At 38.2% G+C, this 14251-nt stretch overlaps 1 pseudogene across 1 annotated transcript; it reads left to right on the top strand.

Annotated features, from left to right (window-relative positions):
• The first annotated feature begins 3060 nt into the window (after window positions 1-3060).
• On the top strand, window positions 3061-10296 carry LOC149004442 (G-type lectin S-receptor-like serine/threonine-protein kinase At2g19130 pseudogene; annotated as a pseudogene). The gene is made up of 2 exons (XR_016175589.1): window positions 3061-5692; window positions 10169-10296. The product of XR_016175589.1 is annotated as a G-type lectin S-receptor-like serine/threonine-protein kinase At2g19130 pseudogene (transcript).
• The last annotated feature ends 3955 nt before the right edge of the window (window positions 10297-14251 follow it).

Consider the following 14251-nt stretch of genomic DNA (forward strand, 5'->3'; position numbering starts at 1 on the left):
AAAATATGATCCAGCTTTCTGACGACTTCGAGATTTCCAAACCTCTTCCAAAACAAATAGAAAATTATAGAAACTCCTAAGAACAAGATCTAACAACAACAAACATTCAAATACTAAAATTGAATAGAAAACCTAACGAATCACAAATAGGTCTTCTTTGGACAGGAAACGGATTAAATAGAGTGATTGTAGAATCACTCTAAAGCATAATAAACGTAAGGTTTGAATTCCCCAGGATTATTAATCTCTCCACAAGATCTTTTTAATGGAAAAAAAATCAAACAAAGATGGACCAATTATACGAAGGAGTGACTAACCTTAGAAAAACTTAGTTGATGCACGAAAAGCTCCTCGGATGATCTCCGCAAAGTTCTCCCTCTTCGCAATGCGCTCTTGGGCGTGGGAAGATGCTCTTTGATGGCTAGGGAGTGAAATAACATGTTTTAGGTCGAAGAGATCATTAAATAGAGGTCCGAAACTCAAAATCCCGATTTTACCCCTTTTAGGGTCACCCAAGAGACCTCACCCCTAGAATTTAATCCAAAAGTGAGTTTCAAGGGTGGTTTCCTGTGGCTCTGCTTCAACACTTACCCCACACCTAGGGGGTCTTACCTAATCTTTAGGAACTTCCAAATGTGCTGCCATTGAACTCTTAATCCACTTTCCAAATTTGTCAACATTTGAGTGGGATCTTTTTTCGAAATTCAATAAAACTCCAGCTTCAACATCATCACCATCCACTTTCATTGGTTTAGATTCTAATTCAATGGTCTCTATTTGGATGACCCACAGTTTCCTTCTACTCGCGTTTTGGGTTTTTGGACCTACAATACAGGTTTTCGGGTTAGGATCATGGGGGATTTCACATTCCTCCACATTAAAAGAAATTTTGTCCTCAAAATTGAAGGGTACCTGAGTTTCCAAAGAGATAAGGGTACTTCACTCTCATCTTGCATTCTTTCTCCTACGAAGCTTCCTCAAGGGTATGGTTCTTCCATCAAATATTCACCAAAGGTATGGTTGTCACATCCACCCAGTAGGTATCCATTCACCCGAATATCTGAGGGAGTGATCTACAATTCAACGAATCAAGTTTCAAATAATCACAAACCATTCCACACAATTAAGGGTGTCAAAAGACTCAAAACCTAACCTAAACCGTTAAAACCGGCCCAAATCGAAGCTTAATGGGTTGTGTTTGGGCTAAACAACTTTAGCCCGCACTGGTAGTGCGGGCTGGTCCTGGGCCCGCCCGTGTGTAGCTCGCTCGAACCATTTGGCCCGAAACTAGCCCGAACTTGAACCACGTTATAAATTAATAAATTAAATTTAAATGTAAAAGAAAAGAAAATTCCTAAGTGTCCATTTGTTTTCCTTAATTATTTTGTTTTGGAATATGCAAACAACAAGCCTATCAAAGCCTTCGCCATTTGGAAGATGGGCTCAGTAAATATTTAGCAAGTGTATTATCATTTGAAAATCTTGTAATGCTTTATTTTATCCATTTTTATAAGTGTCAGGAAGGGAGAGGAGAATAACTAGAGACAACCCACTAAAATTCATAAAGATGCTAGCGTTCTTTCGTATATTGTTCTATATTTTTACTTATTTGTGGGGAAAAAAATTTGGTTTTGAACACCCAACACGAGAGACTTGGAGAGAATTTAATGCTTATATGTGTTTACATGCTCTTGATAAATTCCACATATTAACAAGGTACTCAAAACATACCATTAGTAAACCCAAACCCAATTCTAAACCGTTAGCCCAAACCGTTAGTCAGCTAGAACCCAAACTGCACCGGCCTGGCCCGAAACAATTATTTTCTTAATGGGGCGTGTTTGGGCTGATTGTTTTTCAGACTGAAACCAGCCCAACCCGAACCATTGACACCCCCACACACAATAGACCAATCATCAACAAAAACAAATTAATGTTATATACTAATTAAGAAGTAAATCAAATATCATGGATCTCAGAAGGATCTCAAAACCAAATGAGAGTGCGGAAGTGATGACAAAAGTTAATCTAACTTATGGAAAGGGAAAAGTATAATCTCTGGATTCATGAATGCGAGATTTATACCTGTTTGGTTGTGAAAATTTCTAGATTCATAAAATTTAGAGATTCATCTTTTTATACTAAAAATGTAAATCTGTAGGTTTATGTATAAATGGTGAAATCCAAAGATTTCATCTCTATTATAAAAATGCTAAACATTTGTGCATTCACAAAAATCATAGATGAATCCACAGATTTCATTCTACATATTCGATTAACCAAACAGTTAATTTTATAAATTATGACTCCATAGATTTGAAATCTCTAAATATTTGAAATCTCCATACTTATATAACCAAATAGGCTCTCAACTCATCCATAAATTTGAATTTTATTTAAACTCTTGTTTGAATTGGTGACCGTTGGATTACTTATGAGGAAATTGTAGGGAATTATACGGAAAGAAATTAAGAGGATGTGGATCAAGAAAAAAACAAAAAAACAAAAAAAAGGTTAAATTCTTTACATTCGCAAATACAAGCTTTGCTTCAAGTAACGGTGCAAGCCGGGCAACCTTCATGATTGAAGATCATTTCAAAGTTTCCCCATCAATGTGGTCGGCTTTTTCAGTTATCACTCTTCTTACAGTCACGCAACACGATTTTTCTCCAGAAGTCTTTTCTTTCTTTCATAAACACACATCTTTTGGCACTACTTCACATGTTTCTGTCTTTCTAGTTTTTCCTAAGGCCACAATTTTTAATTGCAGCTGAGACTGGGAAAGTGGAATTCTGACTTATCTGGGCTCTCTATAAGAAAGAGGACCTGCGAAGAAGATGACAGCTTCACTGTTCTTCCCCACCGGCTATTTATTATGATATCTATTGAAAACGAGTGAAATGTTGGCATGTATTTCCAAAGCCTAGTACTCAATGGGTATTCTCTCTTGAGTTCTTGTTCAAATATCCACTTTGGGCAGCCGAGAAATTAATGCTAGTGGTCGTTATGATGCCAAGCACTTGTGTTCATCTTGACCAATTCTACTAGAAAAATCTAGCTCATCTCTCCTTGCTTCTGCGAAGATGATGGATGCAAGAGCTAGAGCATCGTTCTGCCTCTGTGTTCTGTTTTTCTGCTTTTCTATCGACACCCGCATCTGTACACGACCTGAAACTAGAGTTGGAGTTCTGTCGGTGGGCGACTCTATTTCTGGAGATCAGACCTTAGTCTCTGAAAAAGGTGGGAACTTCAAATTGGGTTTCTTCAACCCAGGTAAGACTCAGAAGTACTATGTTGGCATCACGTACCATAATATAGCTGACCAAACCATCGTTTGGGTAGCAAATAGAGATAAACCCCTCATCGATAAGTATGCCTCACAACTGAAGCTTTTAGATGATGGGAATTTAGTCATTCTCGATCCCTCCAAAACCGTTGTATGGTCGACCAAATTGAGTTCCACAGCCACGAATTCTGTCGAGGCAGCACTTCTCGATTCTGGAAACTTTGTTTTGAGAAATTCGTCAAACTCCTCTGTTTTAGTTTGGCAGAGCTTTGATCACCCCACTAATACTTGGTTGCCTGGTGGGAAACTTGGGCGTAATAAACGCACTAATGAATCACAGCTCCTCACGTCATGGAAGAACTCAGAGAATCCTGCAACAGGTCTCTTCTTTCTTGAGGCAGATCCTGCTGGAACCAGTCAGTATTTCATATTTTGGAATATGTCTTGGAACTACTGGACAAGTGGAACTTGGGATGGTCATATTTTCAGCTTAGTTCCTGAGATGAGTATTAATTTATTCTACGATTTCAGTTATGTTTCAAACGAGAATGAGAGTTATTTCACTTATAATGTAAAAAATTCCAGTCTTATCTCTAGATTTGTCATGGATGTGTCGGGGCAGATCAAGCAGCTTAGTTGGATTGATGGTGTTGGTTGGAATTTATTTTGGTCCCAACCGAAAGAGCAATGTGGGGTTCATAATCTTTGTGGAGCTTTTGGAGCTTGTAATCAGCAGGCTTCGAGTTCTTGTGGGTGTTTGAAAGGTTTCATTCCTCATCATGCGGCAGATTACACATATCTTAGTGATTGGTCTGGTGGATGCGTGAGAAACACCGAGTTGCAGTGTGTTAAGAATGGTAATGTAAATGGGAAGAAAGACGGGTTCTTGATGATAACCAATGTATCATTGCCCATAAATCCACAATCTTTGGCAGTAGAGAGTGCTCGAGACTGTGAACAGGCTTGCATGGACAACTGTTCTTGTAATGCTTATGCATATGATGGAGACTGCTCTGTCTGGGTAGGAGATCTCATGAATATGGAGCAATTCTCAGATAGCAATCCTAGAGCAAGGAACATGTACGTCAAACTTGCTGCCTCCGAACTTCTGAACTCGACTTCTCAAGATACAAAAAAGCGATCGTCTACCGGTGTTATTGCTGGGGCTACTTCAGGGGCTGTAGCCCTATTAGGTCTTGTGGTAATGCTAATATGCATGAAACACAGAGGGAACTTCTTTCGACATTCAAAGGCAGTGGAGGGTTCTTTGGTTTCATTTTCTTACAAAGATTTACAGAGTGCAACCAAGAACTTCTCTGAAAAGCTAGGGGGAGGAGGATTTGGTTATGTTTTCAAAGGAACATTGCCAGAATCCACTGTTGTAGCTGTGAAGAAGCTTGAAAGCATCAGACAAGGAGAGAAGCAGTTCCGAACTGAAGTGAGCACAATTGGGACCATTCAACATGTTAATCTTGTTCGCCTCCATGGCTTCTGCTCTGAAGGTACTAAAAGGTTGTTGGTCTATGACTTTATGCCAAAGGGCTCCTTAGATTCTCATGTTTTTAAGCAGTCAAGGGACTCTGAGGTTTTGGACTGGAAAACAAGATACCAGATTGCAACTGGGGTAGCTAGAGGATTAACTTATCTGCATGAGAAATGCAGAGAGAGAATCATACACTGTGACATCAAACCTGAGAACATTCTTTTAGATGTTGAATTCTGTCCCAAGGTGTCTGACTTTGGCCTAGCAAAGCTTGTTGGTCGGGAATTCAGTCGGGTTCTGACAACCATAAGAGGAACCAGAGGGTACCTTGCACCAGAGTGGATTTCGGGTGTGGCCATCACAACTAAAGCTGATGTTTACAGCTATGGTATGATGCTATTTGAGATCATATCAGGGAGGAGAAACTCTGATCAACCTGATGGTGAGAGGGTTGGTTTCTTTCCATCTTGGGCAGCAACTAAAATCAATGAAGATGGAGACATTCTTAGCCTTTTGGACAGCAGACTAAAAGGTAATGTTGATCTTGCAGAATTGACAAGAGCTTGTAAAGTTGCTTGTTGGTGTGTGCAGGATGAAGAAATTCATAGGCCATCAATGGGGCTGGTGGTTCAGATACTTGAGGGGGTGGTGGATGTTAGCCCACCTCCAATTCCCAGAACTCTTCAATGTCTCGCCGAGAACCATGAACACGTAGTTTTCTTTGCCAAGCCTAATTCAGACCAGAGTCCACAAGCACAGAGTGCCTCCTCTGGTACTCCCTCTCCGGACAGGAGCACTCCATCATCCACAAGTTGCGAAGCATGAAATTCTGAAACTGGGAAGGAGTTCTTAAGCTGTTACTTCAGTCCAGAGAACAAAATATTTCTGTAGTTTTACATTGAAGTGTAGAACTTTAGTCTTAGGCTCCTGTTAGAAATCATTAAATGGGCAGCAAGTATAAGACTATAGAATTGATGAAATAGAACTTATCTGATTCGAAGAGATATCCAAGTCTTTGTTGAAGTGAAGAAGAAATCGATAACATCACTAAGCATTCGTATGTCATCGAGGAAACAATATGATAACAACAAGAAGAACTTGATCACGGTGAGTTGAGGCGTACATATCAGTACTTTTCCTTAAGGTATTTGAATGCCCCCTATAGTGCAGACTGGGTTTGACCATGGCATCCTCACCTCCAAGATACAACAACTCCTTAGTTCCAATGGCATGCACCCCAATGGAATCTACTTGCAAAGAACGTCCGAAGGTAGTACTCACAAACTCATAAAAAACGCTCACACCTTAATAGAAAATCAAGATACTAATATTTGTGTTAAAATTGTTAGCGTTACTAGGGATCAACTCCTCTCTTTATATAGAAGAGGAAGAGACACCTATAAAGGGTATCTCTAAAACATACCTCTCAGATCATGTCTTTTCCCTTAAGTCTTGTTTGTTAGCCATTCAAACAAGACTTCCATAGACTACCCACTGGCTATTTAGGTATCTAAATAGGGAATAACATTACCTCTAACCCTTCATAGTAGAACACAAAAAATATTTTGAATCTTATAATTTAAAAATAAATTTAAAATTCCAACAATCCCCCACAGATTCAAAATGTTAACAAAACAAAAACATTGAGTTCGTGAGTAAATTTAGACTTAGCAGGACACGTCGTTGGAGGTGTCTTCTGGACTTGAACCTACACTAGGTCTAATGAACTACGCTCGAGTACGGTGAAGTCGGACTTCTTGAACCTTTCCTCTTCAGTGTAGCTGGCTAGCTCACTATCCATATCCCACTTGTCGACGTCCGGACATTCTGAATAATTAATTGGGACATTCTAGGCCTTATCCCCTATCTTGGTCTCATGAGTGTTTAAAGAGTTCACCTTAAGACTCTTATCGAGGGCGGCCACACCCTCTACACTCACTTAGGTTAGCCCGATGTGCACCACAGTTAACACACCCCCACATTTCGTAGGATTTGGCTAATTAAGAGCCCACTGCTCAACCTCTTTCATTGTGGTGGTACTACTTTACCATCTAACCAAAATGAGCAACACAATAGTAGTACTAAACAGGTCCCCTCGTGACTTCGTTTTTACCCTTTGAACCTAATTCAGGATTAAAACCTCTTCACATAGGTAGGGTGTCCATCACAAGACCTATGACACAGGCCTTATAAGCTCATTCCTTCAGATGATATCCTTCAGATGATATCACGTTAGTGATCCAAGGCTTTACATAACTTTTAGTCAAACTATTTCTTTGACTAAACATTTATAGCGATACTTTGTAAGCCTCTCTAGACATATGTATTCAAATATAATGTCACTTCATTGAAGTTTATATGTATCTAAGACATAATGACCATGTCATTTACTTCCATGTAAACAGTTTTTCTAATTCAGACATGGGCATCACCTCACATATAGCATAGAAAGCCATAACCTAGTTAGTAACACTTGGTGGAACTTATAATATTGATTCAAAATCAACCCCCACTACAAGTGTATATACATTTTACCTTTGAGTGGTGGTGCCTCAAAAGCATATGAAACATCTAGTATTTTCTTTCCAATAGACCATATAGTGTTTTCTTCCATGCAAAACTCATTGATTTTACTAGAATTGTCTCTTTCAAGAAGAGATCAACATGAAAATATATATGTGTTCTCAAGAGGAATATAAACCCTTAGAATTTAGGTTTATCACATAAATATATTAGCAGTATGTCTTTCTGGGTAATTACAATCCCACATTTTCATACTAATTTATCCATATCATCTTATAAAACATTGGCATCCATCATGTAGCATGCATCACATGGAAAGAAGAAACTCTTATAAACAAAATCAGATTGATAAACCAAGTAACAACTATCTGATTTGCACACTTTCCAAACGAAGTGAAAGAAAAATCTATATAAAAGATTTCTTGAGAAAGATGATTTTAATTATATATCTCAATGATCTATTGACAACATCATAGATCCCATCCGGATTATATGAATCTGTGTTATATTACCCGATTTTTCAACCATGATTACCATCCTGTAATACTAGCAGCCATGGAAGAACAAGCCCAACATTGTTGCTGCAGGCAGTGGATTTTTACTAGAATTGTCAATCCAGGACCAACAACTTGAACAATGTAACCTATAGACCCATGAAGCAAAACGAAAAACAATGCTAATGCTCTCCCCCTTCCATTGAATTAGACTAAACTGCATGTCCAGGCATGATGATGCTTCTTTTGTATGCTTGCATGGGCCATATGACCAGGCAGTAATCTCTTGCCCAAAATAAAAGAGGCACTTAGTTTAGAGTTTCTGGACCAACAAAAAATACAGACTTCAAGAACTCTTGCTGCTAGGTCATTGGCTTCATCTGACAGATTGGAACATCAAACTATGAAATCAAGGACAATATACCTAAATGTAAGGTATTAATATATAGATGAAAATGTAAGTCACATGCTCCTCATCAGAACGCATACAACAAAATAAACCAAGAAAATTGACTTCTTACTAATGACAACATTGACATTGATCAAGAGTCTATGACACAAGAAATGAGGATTAGTACTGTGGATCCTTGGAGACTCCCTTTTTCTAGAATAATAGAAACAAGAGTACTTTTGCAATCTTAATGGGCCAGCATTAAAGAAAGTTCGTTGGCAAGAGCCACACAGTCCGACCCTTACCAAGTGAGATGGCTCAGATTTTACACCATCATGCAATCATGCACAAAAGGATCGAGCGATGTCTTGCAGAGTTCATGTTCTAAGTTTCTAATGCTGTTTGCTCAGTAATACACATTAATAAAAGAAAACCTTGAATGAAAAATGATTATGACTAAGAGTTTTTACATCTTTGAAACGATGCTACTCAACAAGGACCAACCAACAAACCACTGTTTCTAGAAGAGACCCGGGGAAGGAATCCTTAATGAACTAGTTTAGTGTTGCATTACCGCAACACATGTTAATTCATACAATAAATTCAAAGTATCCACCGATACTACCCGCAAGAAACATCCGAATCCCAGAGAATGTCTCATAGAAGTGGCACCTCTTCCTCCTTTTGGGAAACAGTGGCGCCTCTTCCTCGGAAAGCCCTTTTTCTCTTCGTGTTGTTTCTTGGGCTGCAACACCCTACCGCAACAACAGCAGAGAGGTGGACTTAAAACCAACGAGAACTATCCAACCCTTTGGAGAACCGGCACAAGAGATGGCCCATTCATCGATAAAGAATTCGGCGAGAGCCGAGGCATTCTTCTTGTATGTAGATTACCTTATTTTTCTCTCTGTTTCTATGACCATTTCTTGAGGTTGGATCGCCAATAAATCGTAGAGACAATGCTTATCTAACAGTTAAATCCTTCCTTAATTCGAGATGCCACGATGTTCACTACTAAATAACTTGAACAGAGATCTACCAAAAGGAAAATAACTTAAACAGAGGTCCAATTGGGTGTTGGAATATACATATGACACGGCAGAACCAGCCCTATCTTGAAATTGTTAGAAATCTGATACGGGGTAGTGTCATCCTCCTCAAACACAAACCTTTTTTAGACTTAAAAATCTCTCTTAAATGACTTGGTTAAAGTACCCCATCAGAACATATCTTCCACCAAAGTTCATAGATTCGGGAAGGTATGTGATTAGATAACAATTCTACGGTCCTATACTCATACAAATACCTTAAGCTGTTAGAAATCATTAAATGGGCAGCAAGTATAAGACTATAGAATTGATGAAATAGAACTTATCTGATTCGAAGAGATATCCAAGTCTTTGTTGAAGTGAAGAAGAAATCGATAACATCACTAAGCATTCGTATGTCATCGAGGAAACAATATGATAACAACAAGAAGAACTTGATCACGGTGAGTTGAGGCGTACATATCAGTACTTTTCCTTAAGGTATTTGAATGCCCCCTATAGTGCAGACTGGGTTTGACCATGGCATCCTCACCTCCAAGATACAACAACTCCTTAGTTCCAATGGCATGCACCCCAATGGAATCTACTTGCAAAGAACGTCCGAAGGTAGTACTCACAAACTCATAAAAAACGCTCACACCTTAATAGAAAATCAAGATACTAATATTTGTGTTAAAATTGTTAGCGTTACTAGGGATCAACTCCTCTCTTTATATAGAAGAGGAAGAGACACCTATAAAGGGTATCTCTAAAACATACCTCTCAGATCATGTCTTTTCCCTTAAGTCTTGTTTGTTAGCCATTCAAACAAGACTTCCATAGACTACCCATTGGCTATTTAGGTATCTAAATAGGGAATAACATTACCTCTAACCCTTCATAGTAGAACACAAAAAATATTTTGAATCTTATAATTTAAAAATAAATTTAAAATTCCAACAGGCTCTGAGCTATTTCCTTTATTTTCTATTCACTCTCTATTTTCTTCACTTAAGGGCTTTGCTATGTTCTTTTTAATTCTCTGCTATTTCATGACTATAAATACTAGCTGGAAGTACAACAAAATCACTTTCCTTTCGTTACCTCTTTTCAGGGCTTACTTTATACTCTCAAGTGAATCAAAGTGACGTTCTTTCTGGTTGTTGATTGATATCTAATACATATTTCTATTTAGAAACAAAATCACTTTGTTAATTGGATGCTGAAATACTTAACACCAATCCAGTGGTTTCTCAGTCTAAAATTCAAATATCATATGTAAACTAGTCCATATGGTAGCCAACCTTTCTTGTCCACTTCGAGGGCTTATTTTAGCCGGGACAATCTAGTCACCGAAAAGGAGAAGATCACATGAAGAGGAAGGAAATCTACAATTATTCAAGAACAACAAAAGCCAAAAAGAAATCTAAATCCTCTAGGACACCTTCATTCTTTTACAGGGAAACCCCACTTGCATCCATGCACAGAACAATCTATAAGGCAATGAGGAAAGCTCCTTAAATAGCAAATCTAATAGAACACACGTTACCCATAAGAAAACAAAAATTACATTCAAGTAGTGAGGTCCAAGATACAACAAGAAGCTCTTAACTACAAAAGTCATTGACACAAAATCAACCATCAAAGCAACCCAGAATTGGGAAATCATCATAAACCCATCACCATCAATAGCAAAATCGCTGCTGCTAGCGACCGCCAAAGTCAACAGCAAAGAAAGGGAGGTTTTTTAGGTAAGATGCCAACGGACCAAAGCCTTGGTTGGTTTGAATCTAGGTCTGCAATACATCCCAATTTCATTTGGACAAAAACCGTTTTGCAATTGGTTTGCAAGGGTGCAAGTTTGGCCCTGGCGGCCTGTAAGCCCGAATAGGGCTTGGGCTAAAGATTTTGGTCCTAAGGGAGGGTTAGGGCCAAAATATTCTAGCCCTGAACTAAGGCCAAGGGCGGGCTTGGGATTACCCTTTGGCCCGCCCGACCAGTCCCTACCTATCCCTTATTTTTGGCCCTAGCCTAGGCTTTGATTTTGGACCTAATTCCGGCCCTGATTTTGGCCCTTATTGTGGCCTTGATCATAGCCTTGATTTTGGCCCTAATTTTGATCATGATTTGAGTCTAGATCCTCCACCCACATGGAGATGAATTAATTCCAATCCACACATGTGTAGATGCTTGACACGTGTCAAATTTTAAAAATATGATCCTTAGGAATCATTTTTTTCACTTACCATCATTAGAAGTTGTTGACCAAAAATCTTGATTAATTGGTGTTTTGTGATTGAGATAGTCCGTCTTCTTATCATTCTTTTTGTGGTAAATCATCATCCATCATTCATGCCAAAGCCCTTGTGTATTCTTTTTTGGTCATCTAACCGTTTGAAATTTTATGTGCGAGTTGAACAAAGAAATATTATGAATTTGTTTTCTGTTGAAATATAAAGGACATGTCAATGGCCATATGCATTAATAGGAGGACCATCGTTGTTTGGATTTTTGGGTGAGGTGACAGATGTTGTAGATCTCAAAAACCTTAAAACTATTGGTTATGCATTTCAGATGGGTAATTACAAGTTTGAATTGGAGCATGATATTACATGATTTTCTATTATGCTTTGAAGGTAAGAATTATAGTAAAGATGCAATAAAACTTTTCTTCATTTTAATGGTAACAACAACACTTTTTTGTGATTTCTTTAAATTTATTGTTGATTGAAAATTTAAAACTTTGTGTGGGGTTTTCAATTTCCATCACCAAGGCAATGGCAGACTTTCATAGCTCAATATGGAATTATGAAGTGTGTACTTATTTATGTTTAAAAGTAACACTATGAATTTATTGATTATTTATCATTTTGTAGGAGCTTGAATCATGTTATATTTCTATGAATTTCATTTTTTATTTTACTTGTGATACTAATATGTATTATATTGGCTCAAAAGAAGGACATTCAGGTAAATGGTTGGATTTCAATGGGTTACCAATTTGCCTCGTGAATTGTTTCATCCATTGTTCATTACTTTTGATCCTTTCTAAATTGATGTTGATGAGGGCAGATAGGCGTTTGGTGCCTTCGGTAGTTGAGGGCCAGAAAGGAGAAGGATGAAATTGCAGGGAAAAGGGAAAGATATCACAAAATCACACATTCTCACAGAGTAAAACTCAATAAGGTTCTATTCAATTCACTGTGGGTAATAGTGCAAGTTTGGGTCACTTGTTCAGATGCAATTGTCCAGTTTGATTTAAATGGAAGATGAATAAGCCACTCATATATTTGCTCCTAGTGGATGTGAGAGATGTTCCTCTAATTCTCAAATAGATGTACCTATTCTCCTCTATGCGTTAGAATGAGTCGGGATCACCTCCCCAATGGGAGAGCTGTAAAGTGCTCCCCGAATACTTTTTTACCACACAAAATGATATGGGACCCACATCTGAAATAGTTATATAAAATTTTAATGGTGAATCCAAAATGGGTCCTCTATGGCGCCCCATTTTTGTGATAAAAAAGCGTAGGAGTAGTAGTACAATAGGGAGGTGATCCGGATTCCAGTAGAATTTCTTGACATTTTATCTCTGCATCAGGAAGCCTTGGCCATTGATGTCACCTCAAGCAATACATTTTGAATCCTCAATTTAGGTCATCTTTCGGCTGTCTGTTACCCTCCTGTTGTCAAGTATGGACTTTGTAGAGGTTCAAGTTAGAGTTTATTTGACTTCCAAATGGCAGAGTAATTATGGAACAATCGAGTTTATGTACATCTAAATATGAAGTGGGAAAAAAGCCTAACACACTATTCATGTAAACAGTATTGTAGCAATATTTGCCTTGTGTGACGATGCTTTTTAGAAAATCTTCTTGCCCCATCAAGGGAGAAAGCTTCTACTTAATGGCTATCGAGGTTGTAGTTTCTATTTTCAGTTTTAAAAAAGTAAATTCAATCATAATGGAAACGTAGGTAGTCTCTAATTCCTTTTTGTTATTGTTTTGCTAGATTTATAGGAAACTTCTTTCTTAGTTTTCATAGCTTTTACTTTTTTTCTTTTTTTTTTTGGTACAAAGTATTCTCATTCAAACAAGAGAAGGGGCCGTGAAGAAACCGAGGAAACAGGAAAGCATAAGTTCTTAGTTTTCATACACGGAATAAACGCGGCACTTCGAGCAAGAGCATCAGCTACACAATTGATGCCTCTAGGAATGTAAGAGAAAGAAACATTTAACAGCAAAGTCCCTAGCCTTCTGATGTCTGATATCAACACTATCAGAACAGAAGGAATAATCTTCTCTGGATGTAGGAGGTAATGAATTATCGATTTACAATCACTTTCCACATTCAGATGATCAAAGCCTTCACCAATAGCATGGAGCATTCCATTACGAATCGCCATTGCTTCTCCAATTTCAGCAGAGGGGAAAGATAAAGGATCGAAACTGCCTGCTATTGGGTTGCCAAAGTGATCACGTATGATGAAACCAATCCCACTTTTCATTGATTGGGGGTGAAGGGAAGTATTAGTGTTTAGCTTGTAATATCCCAATGGAGGAGGTTCCCAATGCCTTTCATCGTGTGATGCTGATTGATGTGGAAGAATAATGCAATCCTTCTTGACAGCCGGATCAGTTCGGGCTATAACAAACCGGTGTGGTTCAGTTTTAACGGTTTGGGCTACAAATTGACACCCCTAGTTCTAGGGTTGATTTAGAGATGATGGGGAGGGTTATTGCGTTCAAACAACGGGTTTTGTATTGGTTCTAGACTGAAAAAAGACTCCATTTTCTTTGAATATTTTAATTTCAACAATTTCAGTCCTAGGGTTAGGAATTATTGGCTAATATAAGTGGAGAGTCTTTTAGGGTTTAGGGGTATGGAAGTAGGGTTCAGTGAGGCTGACTTAGGGATGGAAATTGAGAGTTTTAAGTCTGTTTTATTGTTTTGTAATTATAAAAACTAGGTTCCCAAATTGGTTTAGGACTCTTGGTTGGGGTTAGGGTTTAGAAGGGAAGATCATCAAGGTTAGGGGAAAATGCT

Source organism: Hakea prostrata, chromosome 9 (genome assembly GCF_041222555.1).
Source record: "Hakea prostrata isolate BN-2017 chromosome 9, UWA_Hpros_2, whole genome shotgun sequence".
NCBI lineage: Eukaryota > Viridiplantae > Streptophyta > Magnoliopsida > Proteales > Proteaceae > Hakea > Hakea prostrata.